The sequence below is a fragment of the Leuresthes tenuis genome, unplaced genomic scaffold, assembly GCF_036924035.1.
Source record: "Leuresthes tenuis unplaced genomic scaffold, fLeuTen1.0.hap1 SCAF_1, whole genome shotgun sequence".
Classification (NCBI taxonomy): domain Eukaryota; kingdom Metazoa; phylum Chordata; class Actinopteri; order Atheriniformes; family Atherinopsidae; genus Leuresthes; species Leuresthes tenuis.
Window position 1 is genome coordinate 6,692,778 of NW_027325355.1, and position 19,964 is coordinate 6,712,741.

General features: G+C 46.6%; 1 protein-coding gene, 31 non-coding genes and 21 pseudogenes across 32 annotated transcripts in view; all 53 read left to right on the forward strand.

Moving 5' to 3' along the window:
* LOC140292446 (NACHT, LRR and PYD domains-containing protein 3-like) overlaps window positions 1-19,964 on the forward strand; it is a 405,682-nt gene that overhangs the window by 158,094 nt on the left and 227,624 nt on the right. The gene's annotated exons all lie outside the window — the stretch shown is intronic.
* Window positions 82-200, forward strand: LOC140277935 (5S ribosomal RNA). The gene has a single exon (XR_011909169.1). It is a non-coding gene; the product is annotated as a 5S ribosomal RNA (ribosomal RNA).
* Window positions 463-581, forward strand: LOC140317281 (5S ribosomal RNA; annotated as a pseudogene).
* LOC140319245 (5S ribosomal RNA) lies at window positions 851-969 on the forward strand (annotated as a pseudogene).
* On the forward strand, window positions 1,239-1,357 carry LOC140299954 (5S ribosomal RNA). Its single transcript, XR_011914784.1, has one exon. It is a non-coding gene; the product is annotated as a 5S ribosomal RNA (ribosomal RNA).
* Window positions 1,627-1,745, forward strand: LOC140298409 (5S ribosomal RNA). Its single transcript, XR_011914059.1, has one exon. It is a non-coding gene; the product is annotated as a 5S ribosomal RNA (ribosomal RNA).
* LOC140298310 (5S ribosomal RNA) lies at window positions 2,015-2,133 on the forward strand. Its single transcript, XR_011913969.1, has one exon. It is a non-coding gene; the product is annotated as a 5S ribosomal RNA (ribosomal RNA).
* Window positions 2,403-2,521, forward strand: LOC140301197 (5S ribosomal RNA; annotated as a pseudogene).
* LOC140298934 (5S ribosomal RNA) lies at window positions 2,791-2,909 on the forward strand. Its single transcript, XR_011914528.1, has one exon. It is a non-coding gene; the product is annotated as a 5S ribosomal RNA (ribosomal RNA).
* On the forward strand, window positions 3,179-3,297 carry LOC140301208 (5S ribosomal RNA; annotated as a pseudogene).
* On the forward strand, window positions 3,567-3,685 carry LOC140298946 (5S ribosomal RNA). Its single transcript, XR_011914540.1, has one exon. It is a non-coding gene; the product is annotated as a 5S ribosomal RNA (ribosomal RNA).
* LOC140298958 (5S ribosomal RNA) lies at window positions 3,955-4,073 on the forward strand. Its single transcript, XR_011914551.1, has one exon. It is a non-coding gene; the product is annotated as a 5S ribosomal RNA (ribosomal RNA).
* On the forward strand, window positions 4,343-4,461 carry LOC140298769 (5S ribosomal RNA). The gene has a single exon (XR_011914385.1). It is a non-coding gene; the product is annotated as a 5S ribosomal RNA (ribosomal RNA).
* LOC140311211 (5S ribosomal RNA) lies at window positions 4,731-4,849 on the forward strand. The gene has a single exon (XR_011916891.1). It is a non-coding gene; the product is annotated as a 5S ribosomal RNA (ribosomal RNA).
* LOC140299332 (5S ribosomal RNA) lies at window positions 5,116-5,234 on the forward strand (annotated as a pseudogene).
* On the forward strand, window positions 5,501-5,619 carry LOC140296996 (5S ribosomal RNA; annotated as a pseudogene).
* On the forward strand, window positions 5,889-5,997 carry LOC140294672 (5S ribosomal RNA; annotated as a pseudogene).
* On the forward strand, window positions 6,267-6,375 carry LOC140290244 (5S ribosomal RNA; annotated as a pseudogene).
* Window positions 6,645-6,763, forward strand: LOC140285668 (5S ribosomal RNA; annotated as a pseudogene).
* Window positions 7,033-7,151, forward strand: LOC140290130 (5S ribosomal RNA). The gene has a single exon (XR_011912323.1). It is a non-coding gene; the product is annotated as a 5S ribosomal RNA (ribosomal RNA).
* On the forward strand, window positions 7,421-7,539 carry LOC140291930 (5S ribosomal RNA; annotated as a pseudogene).
* Window positions 7,809-7,927, forward strand: LOC140300434 (5S ribosomal RNA; annotated as a pseudogene).
* On the forward strand, window positions 8,197-8,315 carry LOC140304488 (5S ribosomal RNA; annotated as a pseudogene).
* LOC140299114 (5S ribosomal RNA) lies at window positions 8,584-8,702 on the forward strand. The gene has a single exon (XR_011914694.1). It is a non-coding gene; the product is annotated as a 5S ribosomal RNA (ribosomal RNA).
* LOC140305610 (5S ribosomal RNA) lies at window positions 8,972-9,090 on the forward strand (annotated as a pseudogene).
* Window positions 9,360-9,478, forward strand: LOC140291468 (5S ribosomal RNA; annotated as a pseudogene).
* On the forward strand, window positions 9,748-9,866 carry LOC140296794 (5S ribosomal RNA). Its single transcript, XR_011912998.1, has one exon. It is a non-coding gene; the product is annotated as a 5S ribosomal RNA (ribosomal RNA).
* On the forward strand, window positions 10,136-10,254 carry LOC140316178 (5S ribosomal RNA; annotated as a pseudogene).
* LOC140297334 (5S ribosomal RNA) lies at window positions 10,524-10,642 on the forward strand. The gene has a single exon (XR_011913077.1). It is a non-coding gene; the product is annotated as a 5S ribosomal RNA (ribosomal RNA).
* LOC140298137 (5S ribosomal RNA) lies at window positions 10,912-11,030 on the forward strand. Its single transcript, XR_011913811.1, has one exon. It is a non-coding gene; the product is annotated as a 5S ribosomal RNA (ribosomal RNA).
* LOC140294368 (5S ribosomal RNA) lies at window positions 11,300-11,418 on the forward strand (annotated as a pseudogene).
* LOC140297679 (5S ribosomal RNA) lies at window positions 11,685-11,803 on the forward strand. The gene has a single exon (XR_011913393.1). It is a non-coding gene; the product is annotated as a 5S ribosomal RNA (ribosomal RNA).
* On the forward strand, window positions 12,073-12,191 carry LOC140297690 (5S ribosomal RNA). The gene has a single exon (XR_011913403.1). It is a non-coding gene; the product is annotated as a 5S ribosomal RNA (ribosomal RNA).
* Window positions 12,461-12,579, forward strand: LOC140297815 (5S ribosomal RNA). The gene has a single exon (XR_011913517.1). It is a non-coding gene; the product is annotated as a 5S ribosomal RNA (ribosomal RNA).
* Window positions 12,849-12,967, forward strand: LOC140295122 (5S ribosomal RNA). Its single transcript, XR_011912840.1, has one exon. It is a non-coding gene; the product is annotated as a 5S ribosomal RNA (ribosomal RNA).
* Window positions 13,236-13,354, forward strand: LOC140297691 (5S ribosomal RNA). The gene has a single exon (XR_011913404.1). It is a non-coding gene; the product is annotated as a 5S ribosomal RNA (ribosomal RNA).
* On the forward strand, window positions 13,623-13,741 carry LOC140269873 (5S ribosomal RNA). Its single transcript, XR_011907671.1, has one exon. It is a non-coding gene; the product is annotated as a 5S ribosomal RNA (ribosomal RNA).
* Window positions 14,011-14,129, forward strand: LOC140288318 (5S ribosomal RNA). Its single transcript, XR_011912148.1, has one exon. It is a non-coding gene; the product is annotated as a 5S ribosomal RNA (ribosomal RNA).
* On the forward strand, window positions 14,399-14,517 carry LOC140301619 (5S ribosomal RNA; annotated as a pseudogene).
* Window positions 14,787-14,905, forward strand: LOC140308991 (5S ribosomal RNA; annotated as a pseudogene).
* On the forward strand, window positions 15,175-15,293 carry LOC140298738 (5S ribosomal RNA). The gene has a single exon (XR_011914357.1). It is a non-coding gene; the product is annotated as a 5S ribosomal RNA (ribosomal RNA).
* Window positions 15,563-15,681, forward strand: LOC140298201 (5S ribosomal RNA). The gene has a single exon (XR_011913871.1). It is a non-coding gene; the product is annotated as a 5S ribosomal RNA (ribosomal RNA).
* LOC140300212 (5S ribosomal RNA) lies at window positions 15,951-16,069 on the forward strand (annotated as a pseudogene).
* LOC140290647 (5S ribosomal RNA) lies at window positions 16,339-16,457 on the forward strand (annotated as a pseudogene).
* LOC140317446 (5S ribosomal RNA) lies at window positions 16,727-16,845 on the forward strand. The gene has a single exon (XR_011917760.1). It is a non-coding gene; the product is annotated as a 5S ribosomal RNA (ribosomal RNA).
* Window positions 17,115-17,233, forward strand: LOC140302837 (5S ribosomal RNA). The gene has a single exon (XR_011915159.1). It is a non-coding gene; the product is annotated as a 5S ribosomal RNA (ribosomal RNA).
* On the forward strand, window positions 17,503-17,621 carry LOC140292691 (5S ribosomal RNA). The gene has a single exon (XR_011912591.1). It is a non-coding gene; the product is annotated as a 5S ribosomal RNA (ribosomal RNA).
* On the forward strand, window positions 17,891-18,009 carry LOC140295133 (5S ribosomal RNA). Its single transcript, XR_011912841.1, has one exon. It is a non-coding gene; the product is annotated as a 5S ribosomal RNA (ribosomal RNA).
* On the forward strand, window positions 18,279-18,397 carry LOC140298516 (5S ribosomal RNA). Its single transcript, XR_011914156.1, has one exon. It is a non-coding gene; the product is annotated as a 5S ribosomal RNA (ribosomal RNA).
* Window positions 18,670-18,788, forward strand: LOC140277328 (5S ribosomal RNA). The gene has a single exon (XR_011909083.1). It is a non-coding gene; the product is annotated as a 5S ribosomal RNA (ribosomal RNA).
* Window positions 19,058-19,176, forward strand: LOC140298763 (5S ribosomal RNA). The gene has a single exon (XR_011914380.1). It is a non-coding gene; the product is annotated as a 5S ribosomal RNA (ribosomal RNA).
* Window positions 19,446-19,564, forward strand: LOC140301052 (5S ribosomal RNA; annotated as a pseudogene).
* On the forward strand, window positions 19,834-19,952 carry LOC140301952 (5S ribosomal RNA). Its single transcript, XR_011914938.1, has one exon. It is a non-coding gene; the product is annotated as a 5S ribosomal RNA (ribosomal RNA).

Sequence of the window (19,964 nt, forward strand, 5' to 3'; positions counted from 1 at the left end):
TTTCTCGGCAATTATCTGGTTACATAGAGGAACTGTATGATTCCAGTACCTATATAATGCACATTTGTCACAGACATTGTCGCTTATGGCCAAACCACCCTGAACATGCCCGACCTCGTCTGATCTCGGAAGCCAAGCAGGGTTGGGCCTGGTTAGTACTTGGATAGGAGACTACTTGGGAATACCAGGTGCTGTAAGCTTTTTCTCTACCACCTACATGTCTTTTGTTGCAACGTCTGATCACCCTGTGACACATGAGGAAGTTGGTCATCTTCAGCTGCTGCTGCTTTGTTGGCAGACACGAAGTGATCTGAGAGTCTCAGTTTCAACTGCAGATAATAATCACATCAGGGATGAAGATGTGCCCACTACATATCAGCCTTTCTCTGCAATTATCTGGTTACATAGAGTAACCGTATGATTCCAGTACCTATATAATGCACATTGTTCACAGATATTGTTGCTTACGGCCACACCACCCTGAATATCCCCGACCTCGTCTGATCTCCGAAGCCAAGCAGGGTTGGGCCTGGTTAGTACTTGGATGGTTGACTGCTTTGGAATACCAGGTGCTGTAAGCTTTTTCTCTTCTCTCTACCACCTGCATGTCTTTTGTTGCAACGTCTGATCACCCTGTGACACATGAGGAAGTTGGTCATCTTCAGCTGCTGCTGCTTTGTTGGCAGACACGAAGTGATCTGAGAGTCTCAGTTTCAACTGCAGGTAATAATCACATCAGGGATGAAGATATGCCCACTACATATCAGCCTTTCTCGGCAATTATCTGGTTACATAGAGGAACCGTATGATTCCAGTACCTATATAATGCACATTGTTCACAGATATTGTTGCTTAAGGCCACACCACCCTGAACATGCCCAACCTCGTCTGATCTCGGAAGCCAAGCAGGGTTGGGCCTGGTTAGTACTTGGATGGGAGACCGCTTGGGAATACCAGGTGCTGTAAGGTTTTTCTCTTCTCTCTACCACATGCATGTCTTTTGTTGCAATGTCTGATCACCCTGTGACACATGAGGAAGTTGGTCATCTTCAGCTGCTACTGCTTTGTTGGCAGACACGAAGTGATCTGAGAGTCTCAGTTTCCACTGCAGGTAATAATCACATCTGGGATGAAGATGTGCCCACTACATATCATTCTTTCTCTGCAATTATCTGGTTACATAGAGTAACCATATGATTCCAGTACCTATATAATGCACATTGTTCACAGATATTGTTGCTTACGGCCACACCACCCTGAACATACCCGACCTCGTCTGATCTCGGAAGCCAAGCAGGGTTGGGCCTGGTTAGTACTTGGATGGGAGACTACTTGGGAATACCAGGTGCTGTAAGCTTTTTTTCTTCTCTCTACCACCTACATGTCTTTTGTTGCAACGTCTGATCACCCTGTGACACATGAGGAAGTTGGTCATCTTCAGCTGCTGCTGGATTGTTGGCAGACACAAAGTGATCTGAGAGTCTCAGTTTCAACTACAGATAATAATCACATCAGGGATGAAGATGTGCCCACTACAAGTTAGCCTTTCTCGGCAATTATCTGGTTACATAGAGGAACTGTATGATTCCAGTACCTATATAATGCACATTTGTTACAGATATTGTTGCTTACGGCCACACCACCCTGAATATGCCCAACCTCGTCTGATCTCGGAAGCCAAGCAGGGTTGGGCCTGGTTAGTACTTGGATGGGAGACTACTTGGGAATACCAGGTGCTGTAAGCTTTTTCTCTTCTCTCTACCACATGCATGTCTTTTGTTGCAACGTCTGATCACCCTGTGACACATGAGGAAGTTGGTCATCTTCAGCTGCTGCTGCTTTGTTGGCAGACACGAAGTGATCTGAGATTCTAAGTTTCAACTGCAGATAATAATCACGTCAGGGAAGAAGATGTGCCCACTACAAGTTAGCCTTTCTCTGCAATTATCTGATTACATAGAGGAACTGTATGATTCCAGTACCGATATAATGCACATTTGTCACAGACATTGTTGCTTACGGCCACACCACCCTGAACATGCCCGACCTCGTCTGATCTCAGAAGCCAAGCAGGGTTGGGCCTGGTTAGTACTTGGATGGGAGACTGCTTGGGAATACCAGGTGCTGTAAGCTTTTTCTCTTCTCTCTACCACCTGCATGTCTTTTGTTGCAACGTCTGATCACCCTGTGACACATGAGGAAGTTGGTCATCTTCAGCTGCTGCTGCTTTGTTGGCAGACACGAAGTGATCTGAGAGTCTCAGTTTCAACTGCAGGTAATAATCACATCAGGGATGAAGATATGCCCACTACATATCAGCCTTTCTTGGCAATTATCTGGTTACATAGAGTAACCGTATGATTCCAGTACCTATATAATGCACATTTGTGATAGACATTGTCGCTTACGGCCAAACCACCCTAAACATGCCCGACCTCGTCTGATCTCGGAAGCCAAGCAGGGTTGGCCCTGGTTAGTACTTGGGTGGGAGACTACTTGGGAATACCAGGTGCTGTAAGCTTTTTCTCTTCTCTCTAGCACCTGCATGTCTTTTGTTGCAACGTCTGATCACCCTGTGACACATGAGGAAGTTGGTCATCTTCAGCTGCTGCTGCTTTGTTGGCAGACACGAAGTGATCTGAGAGTCTCAGTTTCCACTGGAGAGAATAATCACGACAGGGAAGAAGATGTGCCCAATACGCATCAGCCTTTCTCTGCAATTATCTGGTTACATCGAGGAACTGTATGATTCCAGTACCTATATAATGCACATTTGTCACAGACATTGTTGCTTACAGCCACACCACCCTGAAAATACCCGACCTCGTCTGATCTCGGAAGCCAAGCAGGGTTGGGCCTGGTTAGTACTTGGATGGGAGACTACTTGGGAATACCAGGTGCTGTAAGCTTTTTCTCTTCTCTCTAGCACCTGCATGTCTTTTGTTGCAACGTCTGATCACCCTGTGACACATGAGTAAGTTGGTCATCTTCAGCTGCTGCTGCTATGTTGGCAGACACGAAGTGATCTGAGAGTCTCAGTTTCCGCTGGAGAGTATAATCACGACAGGGAAGAAGATGTGCCCAATACGCATCAGCCTTTCTCGGCAATTATCTGGTTACATAGAGTAACCGTATGATTCCAGTACCTATATAATGCACATTTGTGATAGACATTGTCGCTTACGGCCAAACCACCCTAAACATGCCCGACCTCGTCTGATCTCGGAAGCCAAGCAGGGTTGGCCCTGGTTAGTACTTGGGTGGGAGACTACTTGGGAATACCAGGTGCTGTAAGCTTTTTCTCTTCTCTCTAGCACCTGCATGTCTTTTGTTGCAACGTCTGATCACCCTGTGACACATGAGGAAGTTGGTCATCTTCAGCTGCTGCTGCTTTGTTGGCAGACACGAAGTGATCTGAGAGTCTCAGTTTCCACTGGAGAGAATAATCACGACAGGGAAGAAGATGTGCCCAATACGCATCAGCCTTTCTCTGCAATTATCTGGTTACATCGAGGAACTGTATGATTCCAGTACCTATATAATGCACATTTGTCACAGACATTGTTGCTTACAGCCACACCACCCTGAAAATACCCGACCTCGTCTGATCTCGGAAGCCAAGCAGGGTTGGGCCTGGTTAGTACTTGGATGGGAGACTACTTGGGAATACCAGGTGCTGTAAGCTTTTTCTCTTCTCTCTAGCACCTGCATGTCTTTTGTTGCAACGTCTGATCACCCTGTGACACATGAGGAAGTTGGTCATCTTCAGCTGCTGCTGCTATGTTGGCAGACACAAAGTGATCTGAGAGTCTCAGTTTCCGCTGGAGAGTATAATCACGACAGGGAAGAAGATGTGCCCAATACGCATCAGCCTTTCTCGGCAATTATCTGGTTACATAGAGGAACTGTATGATTCCAGTACCGATATAATGCACATTTGTCACAGACATTGTTGCTTACAGCCACACCACCCTGAAAATACCCGACCTCGTCTGATCTCGGAAGCCAAGCAGGGTTGGGCCTGGTTAGTACTTGGATGGGAGACTACTTGGGAATACCAGGTGCTGTAAGCTTTTTCTCTTCTCTCTACCACATGCATGTCTTTTGTTGCAACGTCTGATCACCCTGTGACACATGAGTAAGTTGGTCATCTTCAGCTGCTGCTGCTATGTTGGCAGACACGAAGTGATCTGAGAGTCTCAGTTTCCGCTGGAGAGAATAATCACGACAGGTAAGAAGATGTGCCCACTACATATCAGCCTTTCTCGGTAATTATCTGCTTACATAGAGGAACTGTATGATTCCAGTACCTATATAATGCACATTGTTCACAGACATTGTTGCTTACGGCCAAACCACCCTGAACATACCTGACCTCGTCTGATCTCGGAAGCCAAGCAGGGTTAGGCCTGGTTAGTACTTGGATGGGAGACTGCTTGGGAATACCAGGTGCTGTAAGCTTTTTTTCTTCTCTCTACCACCTACATGTCTTTTGTTGCAACGTCTGATCACCCTGTGACACATGAGGAAGTTGGTCATCTTCAGCTGCTGCTGCTTTGTTGGCAGACACGAAGTGATCTGAGAGTTTCACTTTCAACTGCAGGTAATAATCACGTCAGGGAAGAAGATGTGCCCACTACAAGTTAGCCTTTCTCGGCAATTATCAGGTTACATAGAGGAACCGTATGATTCCAGTACCTATATAATGCACATTGTTCACAGATATTGTTGCTTACGGCCACACCACCCTGAATATGCCCGACCTCGTCTGATCTCGGAAGCCAAGCAGGGTTGGGCCTGGTTAGTACTTGGATGGGAGACTGCTTGGGAATACCAGGTGCTGTAAGCTTTTTCTCTTCTCTCTAGCACCTGCATGTCTTTTGTTGCAACGTCTGATCACCCTGTGACACATGAGGAAGTTGGTCATCTTCAGCTGCTGCTTTGTTGGCAGACACGAAGTGATCTGAGATTCTAAGTTTTAACTGCAGATAATAATCACGACAGGGAAGAAGATGTGCCCACTACAAGTTAGCCTTTCTCGGCAATTATCTGATTACATAGAGGAACTGTATGATTCCAGTACCGATATAATGCACATTTGTCACAGGCATTGTTGCTTACGGACACACCACCCTGAAAATACCCGACCTCGTCTGATCTCGGAAGCCAAGCAGGGTTGGGCCTGGTTAGTACTTGGATGGGAGACTGCTTGGGGATACCAGGTGCTGTAAGCTTTTTCTCTTCTCTCTAGCACCTGCATGTCTTTTGTTGCAACGTCTGATCACCCTGTGACACATGAGGAAGTTGGTCATCTTCAGCTGCTGCTTTGTTGGCAGACACGAAGTGATCTGAGATTCTAAGTTTCAACTGCAGATAATAATCACGACAGGGAAGAAGATGTGCCCACTACAAGTTAGCCTTTCTCGGCAATTATCTGATTACATAGAGGAACTGTATGATTCCAGTACCGATATAATGCACATTTGTCACAGACATTGTTGCTTACGGCCACACCACCCTGAACATGCCCAACCTCGTCTGATCTCGGAAGCCAAGCAGGGTTGGGCCTGGTTATTACTTGGTTGGGAGACCGCTTGGGAATACCAGGTGCTGTAAGCTTTTTCTCTTCTCTCTACCACCTGCATGTCTTTTGTTGCAACGTCTGATCACCCTGTGACACATGAGGAAGTTGGTCATCTTCAGCTGCTATTGCTTTGTTGGCAGACACGAAGTGATCTGAGATTCTAAGTTTCAACTGCAGATAATAATCACGTCAGGGAAGAAGATGTGCCCACTACAAGTTAGCCTTTCTCGGCAATTATCTGGTTACATAGAGGAACCCTATGATTCCAGTACCTATATAATGCACATTGTTCACAGATATTGTTGCTTACGGCCACACCACCCTGAATATGCCCGATCTCGGAAGCCAAGCAGCGTTGGGCCTGGTTAGTACTTGGATGAGAGACTACTTGGGAATACCAGGTGCTGTAAGCTTTTTCTCTTCTCTCTAGCACCTGCATGTCTTTTGTTGCAACGTTTGATGACCCTGTGACACATGAGGAAGTTGGTCATCTTCAGCTGCTGCTGCTTTGTTGGCAGACACGAAGTGATCTGAGATTCTAAGTTTCAACTGCAGATAATAATCACGTCAGGGAAGAAGATGTGCCCACTACAAGTTAGCCTTTCTCGGCAATTATCTGGTTACATAGAGGAACCCTATGATTCCAGTACCTATATAATGCACATTGTTCACAGATATTGTTGCTTACGGCCACACCACCCTGAATATGCCCGATCTCAGAAGCCAAGCAGGGTTGGGCCTGGTTAGTACTTGGATGGGAGACTGCTTGGGAATACCAGGTGCTGTAAGCTTTTTCTCTTCTCACTACCCCCTGCATGTTTTTTGTTGCAACGTCTGATCACCCTGTGACACATGAGGAAGTTGGTCATCTTCAGCTGCTGCTGCTTTGTTGGCAGACACGAAGTGATCTGAGAGTCTCAGTTTCAACTACAGGTAGTAATCACATCAAGGATGAAGATATGCCCACTACATATCAGCCTTTCTCGGCAATTATCTGGTTACATAGAGGAACTGTATGATTCCAGTACCTATATAATGCACATTGTTCACAGATATTGTTGCTTACGGCCACACCGCCCTGAACATACCCAACCTCGTCTGATCTCGGAAGCCAAGCAGGGTTGGGCCTGGTTATTACTTGGATGGGAGACTTCTTGGGAATACCAGCTGCTGTAAGCTTTTTCTCTTCTCTCTACCACCTACATGTCTTTTGTTGCAACGTCTGATCACCCTGTGACACATGAGGAAGTTGGTCATCTTCAGCTGCTGCTGCTTTGTTGGCAGACACGAAGTGATCTGAGATTCTAAGTTTCAACTGCAGATAATAATCACGTCAGGGAAGAAGATGTGCCCACTACAAGTTAGCCTTTCTCGGCAATCATCTGATTACATAGAGGAACTGTATGATTCCAGTACCGATATAATGCACATTTGTCACAGACATTGTTGCTTACGGCCACACCACCCTGAACATGCCCAACCTCATCTGATCTCGGAAGCCAAGCAGGGTTGGGCCTGGTTAGTACTTGGATGGGAGACCGCTTGGGAATACCAGGTGCTGTAAGCTTTTTCTCTTCTCTCTAGCACCTGCATGTCTTTTGTTGCAACGTTTGATGACCCTGTGACACATGAGGAAGTTGGTCATCTTCAGCTGCTGCTGCTTTGTTGGCAGACACGAAGTGATCTGAGAGTCTCAGTTTCAACTACAGGTAGTAATCACATGAAGGATGAAGATATCCCCACTACATATCAGCCTTTCTCGGCAATTATCTGGTTACATAGAGGAACCGTATGATTCCAGTACCTATATAATGCACATTGTTCACAGATATTGTTGCTTACGGCCACACCACCCTGAACATGCCCAACCTCGTCTGATCTCGGAAGCCAAGCAGGGTTGGGCCTGGTTATTACTTGGATGGGAGACTTCTTGGGAATACCAGCTGTTGTAAGCTTTTTCTCTTCTCTCTACCACCTACATGTCTTTTGTTGCAACGTCTGATCACCCTGTGACACATGAGGAAGTTGGTCATCTTCAGCTGCTGCTGCTTTGTTGGCAGACACGAAGTGATCTGAGATTCTAAGTTTCAACTGCAGGTAATAATCACATCAGGGATGAAGATGTGCCCACTACATATCAGCCTTTCTTGGCAATTATCTGGTTACATAGTGTAACCGTATGATTCCAGTACCTATATAATGCACATTTGTCACAGACATTGTTGCTTACGGCCACACCACCCTGAATATACCCTACCTCGTCTGATCTCGGAAGCCAAGCAGGGTTGGGCCTGGTTAGTACTTGGGTGGGAGACTACTTGGGAATACCAGGTGCTGTTAGCTTTTTCTCTTCTCTCTACCACCTACATGTCTTTTGTTGCAACGTCTGATCACCCTGTGAAACATGAGGAAGTTGGTCATCTTCAGCTGCTGCTGCTTTGTTGGCAGACACAAAGTGATCTGAGAGTCTCAGTTTCAACTGCAGGTAATAATCACATCAGGGATGAAGATGTGCCCACTACATATCAGCCTTTCTCGGCAATTATCTGGTTACATAGAGGAATTCTATGATTCCAGTACCTATATAATGCACATTGTTCACAGATATTGTTGCTTACGGCCACACCACCCTGAACATGCCCAACCTCGTCTGATCTCAGAAGCCAAGCAGGGTTGGGCCTGGTTAGTACTTGGATGGGAGACTACTTGGGAATACCAGGTGCTGTAAGCTTTTTCTCTTCTCTCTACCACCTGCATGTCTTTTGTTGCAACGTCTGATCACCCTGTGACACATGAGGAAGTTGGTCATCTTCAGCTGCTGCTGCTTTTTTGGCAGACACGAAGTGATCTGAGATTCTAAGTTTCAACTGCAGATAATAATCACGTCAGGGAAGAAGATGTGCCCACTACAAGTTAGCCTACTCGGCAATTATCTGGTTACATAGAGGAACCGTATGATTCCAGTACCGATATAATGCACATTTGTCACTGACATTGTTGCTTACGGCCACACCACCCTGAACATGCCCGACCTCGTCTGATCTCGGAAGCCAAGCAGGGTTGGGCCTGGTTAGTACTTGGATGGAAGACCGCTTGGGAATACCAGTTGCTGTAAGCTTTTTCTCTTCTCTCTACCACCTGCATGTCTTTTGTTGCAACGTCTGATCACCCTGTGACACATGAGGACGTTGGTCATCTTCAGCTGCTGCTGCTTTGTTGGCAGACACGAAGTGATCTGAGAGTCTCAGTTTCAGATGGAGAGAATAATCACGACAGGGAAGAAGATGTGCCCACTACATATCAGCCTTTCTCGGCAATTATCTGGTTACATAGAGTAACCGTATGATTCCAGTACCTATATAAGGCACATTGTTCACAGATATTGTTGCTTACGGCCACACCACCCTGAATATGCCCGACCTCGTCTGATCTCGGAAGCCAAGATGGGTTGTGCCTGGTTAGTACTTGGATGGGAGACCGCTTGGGAATACCAGGTGCTGTAAGCTTTTTCTCTTCTCTCTAGCACCTGCATGTCTTTTGTTGCAACGTTTGATGACCCTGTGACACATGAGGAAGTTGGTCATCTTCAGCTGCTGCTGCTTTGTTGGCAGACACGAAGTGATCTGAGAGTCTCAGTTTCAACTACAGGTAGTAATCACATGAAGGATGAAGATGTGCCCACTACAAGTTAGCCTTTCTCTGCAATTATCTGATTACATAGAGGAACTGTATGATTCCAGTACCTATATAATGCACATTGTTCACAGATATTGTTGCTTAAGGCCACACCACCCTGAACATGCCCAACCTCGTCTGATCTCGGAAGCCAAGCAGGGTTGGGCCTGGTTAGTACTTGGATGGGAGACTACTTAGGAATACCAAGTGCTGTAAGCTTTTTCTCTTCTCTCTAGCACCTGCATGTCTTTTGTTGCAACGTCTGATCACCCTTTGACACATGAGGAAGTTGGTCATCTTCAGCTGCTGCTGCTTTGTTGGCAGACACGAAGTGATCTGAGAGTCTCAGTTTCCGCTGGAGAGAATAATCACGACAGGGAAGAAGATGTGCCCAATACGCATCAGCCTTTCTCGGCAATTATCTGGTTACATAGTGTAACCGTATGATTCCAGTACCTATATAATGCACATTTGTGACAGACATTGTTGCTTACGGCCACACCACCCTGAACATGCCCGACCTCGTCTGATCTCGGAAGCCAAGCAGGGTTGGGCCTGTTTAGTACTTGGATGGGAGACTGCTTGGGAATACCAGGTGCTGTAAGCTTTTTCTCTTCTCTCTACCACCTGCATGTCTTTTGTTGCAACGTCTGATCACCCTGTGACACATGAGGACGTTGGTCATCTTCAGCTGCTGCTGCTTTGTTGGCAGACACGAAGTGATCTGAGATTCTAAGTTTCAACTGCAGGTAATAATCACGTCAGGGAAGAAGATGTGCCCACTACAAGTTAGCCTTTCTCGGCAATTATCTGATTACATAGAGGAACTGTATGATTCCAGTACCGATATAATGCACATTTGTCACAGACATTGTTGCTTACAGCCACACCACCCTGAATTTGCCCGACCTCGTCTGATCTCGGAAGCCAAGCAAGGTTGGGCCTGGTTAGTACTTGGATGGGAGACTGCTTGGGAATACCACGTGCTGTAAGCTTTTTCTCTTCTCTCTACCACCTGCATGTCTTTTGTTGCAACGTCTGATCACCCTGTGACACATGAGGAAGTTGGTCATCTTCAGCTGCTGCTGCTTTGTTGGCAGACACGAAGTGATCTGAGAGTCTCAGTTTCAGCTGCAGGTAATAATCACATCAGGGATGAAGATGTGCCCACTACATATCAGCCTTTCTCGGCAATTATCTGGTTACATAGAGTAACCGTATGATTCCAGTACCTATATAATGCACATTTGTGACAGACGTTGTTGCTTACAGCCACACCACCCTGAATTTGCCCGACCTCGTCTGATCTCGGAAGCCAAGCAAGGTTGGGCCTGGTTAGTACTTGGATGGGAGACCGCTTGGGAATACCAGGTGCTGTAAGCTTTTTCTCTTCTCTCTACCACATGCATGTCTTTTGTTGCAACGTCTGATCACACTGTGACACATGAGGAAGTTGGTCATCTTCAGCTGCTGCTGCTTTGTTGGCAGACACGAAGTGATCTGAGATTCTCAATTTCAACTGCAGATAATAATCACGACAGGGAAGAAGATGTGCCCACTACAAGTTAGCCTTTCTCGGCAATCATCTGATTACATAGAGGAACTGTATGATTCCAGTACCGATATAATGCACATTTGTCACAGACATTGTTGCTTACGGCCACACCACCCTGAACATGCCCAACCTCATCTGATCTCGGAAGCCAAGCAGGGTTGGGCCTGGTTAGTACTTGGATGGGAGACTGCTTGGGAATACCAGGTGCTGTAAGCTTTTTCTCTTCTCTCTACCACCTGCATGTCTTTTGTTGCAACGTCTGATCACCCTGTTACACATGAGGAAGTTGGTCATCTTCAGCTGCTGCTGCTTTGTTGGCAGACACGAAGTGATCTGAGATTCTAAGTTTCAATTGCAGATAATAATCACGTCAGGGAAGAAGATGTGCCCACTACAAGTTAGCCTTTCTCGGCAATTATCTGGTTACATAGTGTAACCGTATGATTCCAGTACCTATATAATGCACATTGTTCACAGATATTGTTGCTTACGGCCACACCACCCTGAACATGCCCAACCTCGTCTGATCTCGGAACCCAAGCAGGGTTGGACCTGGTTAGTACTTGGATGGGAGACTGCTTATGAATACCAGGTGCTGGAAGCTTTTTCTCTTCTCTCTACCACCTGCATGTCTTTTGTTGCAACGTCTGATCACCATGTGACACATGAGGAAGTTGGTCATCTTCAGCTGCTGCTATGTTGGCAGACACGAAGTGATCTGAGATTCTCAGTTTCAACTGCAGATAATAATCACGACAGGGAAGAAGATGTGCCCACTACAAGTTAGCCTTTCTCGGCAATAATCTGGTTACATAGAGGAACTGTATGATTCCAGTACCGATATAATGCACATTTGTCACAGCCATTGTTGCTTACGGCCACACCACCCTGAACATGCCCGACCTCGTCTGATCTCGGAAGCCAAGCAGGGTTGGGCCTGGTTAGTACTTGGATGGGAGACCGCTTGGGAATACCAGGTGCTGTAAGCTTTTTCTCTTCTCTCTACCACCTGCATGTCTTTTGTTGCAACGTCTGATCACCCTGTGACACATGAGGAAGTTGGTCATCTTCAGCTGCTGCTGCTTTGTTGGCAGACACGAAGTGATCTGAGAGTCTCAGTTTCCGCTGGAGAGAATAATCACGACAGGGAAGAAGATGTGCCCACTACATATCATTCTTTCTCGGCAATTATCTGGTTACATAGAGGAACTGTATGATTCCAGTACCTACATAATGCACATTTGTCACAGGCATTGTTGCTTACGGATACACCACCCTGAAAATACCCGACCTCGTCTGATCTCGGAAGCCAAGCAGGGTTGGGCCTGGTTAGTACTTGGATGGAAGACCGCTTGGGAATACCAGGTGCTGTAAGCTTTTTCTCTTCTCTCTACCACCTGCATGTCTTTTGTTGCAACGTCTGATCACCCTTTGACACATGAGGAAGTTGGTCATCTTCAGCTGCTGCTGCTTTGTTGGCAGACAAGAAGTGATCTGAGAGTCTCAGTTTCCGCTGGAGAAAATAATCACGGCAGGGAAGAAGATGTGCCCACTACATATCAGCCTTTCTCGGCAATTATCTGGTTACATAGAGTAACCGTATGATTCCAGTACCTATATAATGCACATTGTTCACAGATATTGTTGCTTACGGCCACACCACCCTGAATATGCCCGACCTCGTCTGATCTCGGAAGCCAAGCAGGGTTGGGCCTGGTTAGTACTTCGATGGGAGACTACTTTGGAATACCAGGTGCTGTAAGCTTTTTCTCTTCTCTCTACCACCTGCATGTCTTTTGTTGCAACGTCTGATCACCCTGTGACACATGAGGAAGTTGGTCATCTTCAGCTGCTGCTGCTTTGTTGGCAGACACGAAGTGATCTGAGAGTCTCAGTTTCCGCTGGAGAGAATAATCACGACAGGGAAGAAGATGTGCCCAATACGCATCAGCCTTTCTCGGCAATTATCTGGTTACATAGTGTAACCGTATGATTCCAGTACCTATATAATGCACATTTGTGACAGACATTGTTGCTTACGGCCACACCACCCTGAACATGCCCGACCTCGTCTGATCTCGGAAGCCAAGCAGGGTTGGGCCTGTTTAGTACTTGGATGGGAGACTACTTGGGAATACCAGGTGCTGTAAGCTTTTTCTCTTCTCTCTACCACCTGCATGTCTTTTGTTGCAACGTCTGATCACCCTGTGACACATGAGGACGTTGGTCATCTTCAGCTGCTGCTGCTTTGTTGGCAGCCACAAAGTGATCTGAGAGTCTCAGTTTCAACTACAGATAATAATCACATCAGGGATGAAGATGTGCCCACTACAAGTTAGCCTACTCGGCAATTATCTGGTTACATAGAGGAACCGTATGATTCCAGTACCGATATAATGCACATTTGTCACAGACATTGTTGCTTACGGCCACACCACCCTGAACATGCCCGACCTCGTCTGATCTCGGAAGCCAAGCAGGGTTGGGCCTGGTTAGTACTTGGATGGGAGACCGCTTGGGAATACCAGGTGCTGTAAGCTTTTTCTCTTCTCTCTACCACCTGCATGTCTTTTGTTGCAACGTCTGATCACCCTGTGACACATGAGGACGTTGGTCATCTTCAGCTGCTGCTGCTTTGTTGGCAGCCACAAAGTGATCTGAGAGTCTCAGTTTCAACTACAGATAATAATCACATCAGGGATGAAGATGTGCCCACTACAAGTTAGCCTACTCGGCAATTATCTGGTTACATAGAGGAACCGTATGATTCCAGTACCGATATAATGCACATTTGTCACAGACATTGTTGCTTACGGCCACACCACCCTGAACATGCCCGACCTCGTCTGATCTCGGAAGCCAAGCAGGGTTGGGCCTGGTTAGTACTTGGATGGGAGACTGCTTGGGAATACCAGGTGCTGTAAGCTTTTAGTCTTCTCTCTACCACCTGCATGTCTTTTGTTGCAACGTCTGATCACCCTGTGACACGTGAGGAAGTTGGTCATCTTCAGCTGCTGCTGCTTTGTTGGCAGACACGAAGTGATCTGAGAGTCTCAGTTTCAACTGCAGGTAATAATCACATCAGGGATGAAGATGTGCCCACTACATATCAGCCTTTCTCGGCAATTATCTGGTTACATAGAGGAACTGTATGATTCCAGTACCTATATAATGCACATTTGTCACAGATATTGTTGCTTACGGCCACACCACCCTGAACATGCCCGACCTCGTCTGATCTCGGAAGCCAAGCAAGGTTGGGCCTGGTTAGTACTTGGATGGGAGACCGCTTGGGAATACCAGGTGCTGTAAGCTTTTTCTCTTCTCTCTACCACATGCATGTCTTTTGTTGCAACGTCTGATCACCCTGTGACACATGAGGAAGTTGGTCATCTTCAGCTGCTGCTGCTTTGTTGGCAGACACGAAGTGATCTGAGAGTCTCAGTTTCAACTGCAGGTAATAATCACATCGGGGATGAAGATGTGCACACTACATATCAGCCTTTCTCGGCAATTATCTGGTTACATAGAGGAACTGTATGATTCCAGTACCTATATAATGCACATTGTTCACCAATGTTGTTGCTTACGGCCACACCACCCTGAATATGCCCGACCTCGTCTGATCTTGGAAGCCAAGCAGGGTTGGGCCTGGTTAGTACTTGGATGGAAGACCGCTTGGGAATACCAGTTGCTGTAAGCTTTTTCTCTTCTCTCTACCACATGCATGTCTTTTGTTGCAACGTCTGATCACCCTGTGACACATGAGGACGTTGGTCATCTTCAGCTGCTGCTGCTTTGTTGGCAGACACGAAGTGATCTGAGAGTCTCAGTTTCCGCTGGAGAGAATAATCACGACAGGGAAGAAGATGTGCCCAATACGCATCAGCCTTTCTCGGCAATTATCTGGTTACATAGTGTAACTGTATGATTCCAGTACCTATATAATGCACATTTGTGACAGACATTGTTGCTTACGGCCACACCAACCTGAACATGCCCGACCTCGTCTGATCTCGGAAGCCAAGCAGGGTTGGGCCTGGTTAGTACTTGGATGGAAGACCGCTTGGGAATACCAGTTGCTGTAAGCTTTTTCTCTTCTCTCTACCACATGCATGTCTTTTGTTGCAACGTCTGATCACCCTGTGACACATGAGGACGTTGGTCATCTTCAGCTGCTGCTGCTTTGTTGGCAGCCACAAAGTGATCTGAGAGTCTCAGTTTCAACTACAGGTAGTAATCACATCAAGGATGAAGATGTGCCCACTACAAGTTAGCCTTTCTCTGCAATTATCTGGTTACATAGTGTAACCGTATGATTCCAGTACCTATATAATGCACATTGTTCACAGATATTGTTGCTTACGGCCAAACCACCCTGAAAATGCCTGACCTCGTCTGATCTCGGAAGCCAAGCAGAGTTGGGCCTGGTTAGTACTTGGATGGGAGACTGCTTGGGAATACCAGGTGCTGTAAGCTTTTTCTCTTCTCTCTACCACATGCATGTCTTTTGTTGCAACGTCTGATCACCCTGTTACACATGAGGAAGTTGGTCATCTTCAGCTGCTGCTGCTTTGTTGGCAGACACGAAGTGATCTGAGAGTCTCAGTTTCAACTACAGATAATAATCACATCAGGGATGAAGATGTGCCCACTACAAGTTAGCCTTTCTCGGCAATTATCTGGTTACATAGAGTAACCGTATGATTCCAGTACCTATATAATGCACATTTGTCACAAGCATTGTTACTTACAGCCACACCACCCTGAATATGCCAGACCTCGTCTGATCTCGGAAGCCAAGCAGGGTTGGGCCTGGTTAGTACTTGGATGGGAGACCGCTTGGGAATACCAGGTGCTGTAAGCTTTTTCTCTTCTCTCTACCACCTGCATGTCTTTTGTTGCAATGTCTGATCACCCTGTGACACATGAGGAAGTTGGTCATCTTCAGCTGCTGCTGCTTTGTTGGCAGACACGAAGTGATCTGAGAGTCTCAGTTTCAACTACAGGTAGTAATCACATCAAGGATGAAGATGTGCCCACTACAAGTTAGCCTTTCTCTGCAATTATCTGGTTACATAGAGGAACTGTATGATTCCAGTACCTATATAATGCACATTGTTCACAGATATTGTTGCTTACGGCCACACCACCCTGAACATGCCCGACCTCGTCTGATCTCAGAAGCCAAGCAGAGTTGGGCCTGGTTAGTACTTGGATGGGAGACCCCTTGTGAATACCAGGTGCTGTAAGCTTTTTCTCTTCTCTCTACCACCTGCATGTCTTTTGTTGCAACGTCTGATCACCCTGTGACACATGAGGAAGTTGGTCATCTTCAGCTGCTGCTGCTTTGTTGGCAGACACGAAGTGATCTGAGAGTCTCAGTTTCCGCTGGAGAGAATAATCACGACAGGGAAGAAGATGTGCCCACTACATATCAGCCTTTCTCGGCAATTATCTGGTTACATAGAGGAACTGTATGATTCCAGTACCTATATAATGCACATTTGTCACAGATATTGTTGCTTACGGCCACACCGCCCTGAACATGCCCAACCTCGTCTGATCTCGGAAGCCAAGCAGGGTTGGGCCTGGTTATTACTTGGATGGGAGACTTCTTGGGAATACCAGCTGCTGTAAGCTTTTTCTCTTCTCTCTACCACCTACATGTCTTTTGTTGCAACGTCTGATCACCCTGTGACACATGAGGAAGTTGGTCATCTTCAGCTGCTGCTGCTTTGTTGGCAGACACGAAGTGATCTGAGAGTCTCAGTTTCAACTACAGATAATAATCACATCAGGGATGAAGATGTGCCCACTACAAGTTAGCCTTTCTCGGCAATTATCTGGTTATATAGAGTAACCGTATGATTCCAGTACCTATATAATGCACATTTGTCACAAGCATTGTTACTTACAGCCACACCACCCTGAATATGCCCGACCTCGTCTGATCTCGGAAGCCAAGCAGGGTTGGGCCTGGTTAGTACTTGGATGGGAGACCGCTTGGGAATACCAGGTGCTGTAAGCTTTTTCTCTTCTCTCTACCACCTGCATGTCTTTTGTTGCAACGTCTGATCACCCTGTGACACATGAGGAAGTTGGTCATCTTCAGCAGCTACTGCTTTGTTGGCAGACACGAAGTGATCTGAGAGTCTCAGTTTCAACTACAGATAATAATCACATCAGGGATGAAGATGTGCCCACTACAAGTTAGCCTTTCTCGGCAATTATCTGGTTACATAGAGGAACTGTATGATTCCAGTACCTATATAATGCACATTGTTCACAGATATTGTTGCTTACGGCCACACCACCCTGAACATGCCCGACCTCGTCTGATCTCGGAAGCCAAGCAGGGTTGGGCCTGGTTAGTACTTGGATGGGAGACCCCTTGTGAATACCAGGTGCTGTAAGCTTTTTCTCTTCACTCTACCACCTGCATGTCTTTTGTTGCAACGTCTGATCACCCTGTGACACATGAGGAAGTTGGTCATCTTCAGCTGCTGCTGCTTTGTTGGCAGACACGAAGTGATCTGAGAGTCTCAGTTTCCGCTGGAGAGAATAATCACGACAGGGAAGAAGATGTGCCCAATAAGCATCAGCCTTTCTCGGCAATTATCTGGTTACATCGAGGAACTGTATGATTCCAGTACCTATATAATGCACATTTGTCACAGGCATTGTTGCTTACGGACACACCACCCTGAAAATACCCGACCTCGTCTGATCTCGGAAGCCAAGCAGGGTTGGGCCTGGTTAGTACTTGGATGGGAGACTGCTTGGGAATACCAGGTGCTGTAAGCTTTTTCTCTTCTCTCTCCCACCTGCATGTCTTTTGTTGCAACGTCTGATCACCCTGTGACACATGAGGAAGTTGGTCATCTTCAGCTGCTGCTGCTTTGTTGGCAGACACGAAGTGATCTGAGAGTCTCAGTTTCCGCTGGAGAGAATAATCACGACAGGGAAGAAGATGTGCCCAATACGCATCAGCCTTTCTCGGCAATTATCTGGTTACATAGTGTAACCGTATGATTCCAGTACCTATATAATGCACATTTGTGACAGACATTGTTGCTTACGGCCACACCACCCTGAACATGCCCGACCTCGTCTGATCTCGGAAGCCAAGCAGGGTTGGGCCTGTTTAGTACTTGGATGGGAGACTACTTGGGAATACCAGGTGCTGTAAGCTTTTTCTCTTCTCTCTACCACCTGCATGTCTTTTGTTGCAACGTCTGATCACCCTGTGACACATGAGGACGTTGGTCATCTTCAGCTGCTGCTGCTTTGTTGGCAGCCACAAAGTGATCTGAGATTCTCAGTTTCAACTGCAGGTAATAATCACATCAGGGATGAAGATGTGCCCACTACAAGTTAGCATTTCTCGGCAATTATCTGTTTACGTAGAGGAACTGTATGATTCCAGTACCTATATAATGCACATTTGTCACAGATATTGTTGCTTACGGCCACACCACCCTGAACATGCCCGACCTCGTCTGATCTCGGAAGCCAAGCAGGGTTGGGCCTGGTTAGTACTTGGATGGGAGACTGCTTGGGAATACGAGGTGCTGTAAGCTTTTTCTCTTCTCTCTACCACCTGCATGTCTTTTGTTGCAACGTCTGATCACCCTGTGACACATGAGGACGTTGGTCATCTTCAGCTGCTGCTGCTGCTTTGTTGGCAGACACGAAGTGATCTGAGAGTCTCAGTTTCCGCTGGAGAGAATAATCACGACAGGGAAGAAGATGTGCCCAATAAGCATCAGCCTTTCTCGGCAATTATCTGGTTACATAGAGGAACCGTATGATTCCAGTACCTATATAATGCACATTGTTCACAGATATTGTTGCTTACGGCCACACCACCCTGAATATACCTGACCTCGTCTGATCTCGGAAGCCAAGCAGGGTTGGGCCTGGTTAGTACTTGGATGGGAGACTACTTGGGAATACCAGGTGCTGTAAGCTATTTCTCCTCTCTCTACCACCTGCATGTCTTTTGTTGCAACGTCTGATCACCCTGTGACACATGAGGAAGTTGGTCATCTTCAGCTGCTGCTGCTTTGTTGGCAGACACGAAGTGATCTGAGAGTCTCAGTTTCAACTGCAGATAATAATCACGACAGGGAAGAAGATGTGCCCACTACATATCAGCCTTTCTCTGCAATTATCTGGTTACATAGAGGAACTCTATGATTCCAGTACCTATATAATGCACATTTGTGACAGACATTGTCGCTTAAGGCCAAACCACCCTGAACATGCCCGACCTCGTCTGATCTCGGAAGCCAAGCAGGGTTGGGCCTGGTTAGTACTTGGATGGGAGACTACTTGGGAATACCAGGTGCTGTAAGCTTTTTCTCTTCTCTCTAGCACCTGCATGTCTTTTGTTGCAACGTCTGATCACCCTGTGACACATGAGGAAGTTGGTCATCTTCAGCTTCTGCTGGATTGTTGGCAGACACGAAGTGATCAGAGAGTCTCAGTTTCAACTGCAGGTAATATTCACATCAGGGATTAAGATATGCCCACTACATATCAGCCTTTCTCTGCAATTATCTGGTTACATAGAGGAACCGTATGATTCCAGTACCTATATAATGCACATTGTTCACAGATATTGTTGCTTACTGCCACACCACCCTGAACATGCCCAACCTCGTCTGATCTCGGAAGCCAAGCAGGGTTGGGCCTGGTTAGTACTTGGATGGGAGACTACTTGGGAATACCAGGTGCTGTAAGCTTTTTCTCTTCTCTCTACCACCTGCATGTCTTTTGTTGCAACGTCTGATCACCTTGTGACACATGAGGAAGTTGGTCATCTTCAGCTGCTTCTGCTTTGTTGGCAGACACGAAGTGATCTGAGAGTCTCAGTTTCAACTACAGGTAGTAATCACATCAAGGATGAAGATATGCCCACTACATATCAGCCTTTCTTGGCAATTATCTGGTTACATAGAGGAACTCTATGATTCCAGTACCTATATAATGCACATTTGTGACAGACATTGTCGCTTACGGCCAAACCACCCTGAACATGCCCGACCTCATCTGATCTCGGAAGCCAAGCAGGGTTGGGCCTGGTTAGTACTTGGGTGGGAGACTACTTGGGAATACCAGGTGCTGTAAGCTTTTTCTCTTCTC